Source organism: Brassica oleracea, chromosome C3 (assembly GCF_000695525.1).
Source record: "Brassica oleracea var. oleracea cultivar TO1000 chromosome C3, BOL, whole genome shotgun sequence".
NCBI classification, from domain to species: domain Eukaryota; kingdom Viridiplantae; phylum Streptophyta; class Magnoliopsida; order Brassicales; family Brassicaceae; genus Brassica; species Brassica oleracea.
In genome coordinates, this window is record NC_027750.1 from 64,943,988 (window position 1) to 64,946,593 (window position 2,606).

A 2,606-nucleotide genomic window follows, 5' to 3' on the forward strand; every position below is an offset into this window, starting at 1 on the left:
ATTCAAAAACCAAAAAGTATTTAGTGATCCTAAATATATGTGGATTCGACCCCTGAATACTACTTTGCACATCTGAATTTGCAAAATAGCTTATTAAGGATCATTTGAACATATCAATGATATAATTGTGTATTATACAAGTTTATGTATATAGCAAAAGCCTAATACTTTTATAACCAACAGCCGAAAGCATGGCCTAATCTAAAATGTTTATATCTTAAGTTTGTAATGCAATTGTTCAAATGTATATTTGTCCAGTTAATGTAAATGTATATGTATATGATTAGGTACAATTGTTAAGCAACTACAAAAATAAGACAATATATATACAATGGGCTACAGAAAGAAAACAGACAATACTACATATTAAATAGTCTAAATATATACGTAATTTATTAAGTTACTAATTAATGAAATTGATACAATTGACTAATATAGGATAAATTACTTTAAATTACTTTTATATAAAGTAAATATTGACTAATCCACTATGACTCTATGATCTATAATACTCGGGTGACCCCCTGTCATGGCGCGGACAGAGAGAAATCCACTATGTACGCTGCAGGCTAGACAGAGCCGCTGCAAACTCCAAATGGGCGGAAATATATCCAACAGTAAGAAGCATGTATATGGCGTACGAAGGCTCTGACCATAGACCACTACTGTATGTATTTGAACCAGGAAAGAAAAAGGGGAAGGGGCTTTTTAGATACGATAGGCGTTTAAAAGATAACCCTGAAGCCACCCAAGTTATAGTAGATGCGTGGAAAGAAGAAGCCAACAAACCAATCATCCATCGCATAGCTCGGGTTCGAAGTGCAATCTCCATATGGCACAAGAATAGGCATCTCAACAGCAGGGAAAAAATAGTAGAAAAGAAGATGGAGTTAGAAGAGGCCCTTTCAAGCACAGCTAATGATCTAGTACTGATACGAAAAATCTCTGAGGAGTTGAAGAAAGCTTACGCGGATGAGGAAGCGTATTGGAAACAACGGAGCCGTCTACTCTGGCTCAGACTTGGGGATCGCAACTCTGGGTATTTTCACGCAGACACAAAAAATAGAAAGCGTGCAAACTCCTTCTCCGTAATCGAAGACGCCGAGGGGAATATGGTCTATAAGGAGGGGCAGATCTCCACAGTGATAATAAACTACTTCAAGGACCTGTTCACCAGCGCTGGTAGAGACAACTTGGATATAGTAGAAAGGGCCCTGACACCCAAGATTACAGCGGAGGACAATGAGCTACTTGTCTCCATCCCCAGCGCAACAGAGATCAAAGACGCAATCTTCTCAGTTCACGCCGACAAAGCGCCCGGTCCGGACGGTTTCTCTGCGAGCTTTTTCCATTCGAACTGGGATTCTATTGGAGTAGACATAGTGCTGGAGGTGCAGCAATTCTTCGAAACTGGCTTTCTACCCGAGAAGATCAACGAAACCTTTGTCCGACTAATCCCGAAGATCCAGAATCCGAAAGCCGTCTCGGACTACAGGCCCATAGCCTTGTGCAACGTTTACTACAAGATCTTCTCCAAGATCTTGACAAAGCGTATGCAACCACTGCTAGCTCAGGTCATCTCGGAAAACCAGTCCGCATTCGTCCCTGGGAGAGCGATTTCGGATAACGTCCTTATTACACATGAAGTCCTCCACTACTTAAAGACGTCCAAAGCAAAACAGAGAGTCTCAATGGCGGTGAAAACTGACATGAGCAAAGCATATGACAGACTCGAATGGGGCTTCATACGGAGAGTATTATTGCGGCTGGGATTCCACGCAAAATGGGTCGACCTGATCATGGCTTGCATCACATCTGTTACCTACGCCTTCCTCATCAACGGCTCGCCTAGAGGAAGAGTTAAACCGAGCAGGGGAATCCGACAAGGAGACCCACTATCACCATACATATTCATCTTGTGTAGTGAAGTGCTCTCGGGGCTGTGTAACAATGCGCAAGCGGACGGCAGCATAGAGGGGATCAGAGTAGCCAGGGGCTGCCCTCAGGTTAACCACCTCCTCTTTGCCGATGACACGATGTTCTTCATTAAAGCGGACAAGGACAGCAGCTCGGCTTTGGTCTCTATTCTGAAACAATACGAGTTAGCGTCGGGTCAGACAATCAACCCAAACAAGTCGACTGTCACCTTCTCTTCCAAAGCGCCGGGACCTTTAAAGACAGCCATCAAAGACGTGCTGCAGATTCAGAAAGAGGGAGGTATTGGCAAATACCTTGGCTTGCCCGAACATTTCGGTAGACGGGAAAAAGATCTCTTCACTGCGATTGTGGAGAGAATAAAACAGAAAGCAAAGAGCTGGTCAAATAGATTCCTCTCTACAGCCGGGAAACTCACTATGCTGAAAAACGTCCTAACGCCAATCCCCTCCCACTCGATGACTTGCTTCAAACTCCCTGTCTCTCTTTGCAAAAGAATACAATCCGCATTTACGCGCTTCTGGTGGGACAGCAATGACGGGACACGGAAAATGGCTTGGGTCGCATGGTCAACAATGACAAAACATGCCTCGGAAGGAGGACTAGGTTTCCGCGAGGTACAATGCTACAACGACGCCTTTCTTGCTAAGTTAAGCTGGCGAGTCTTAAAC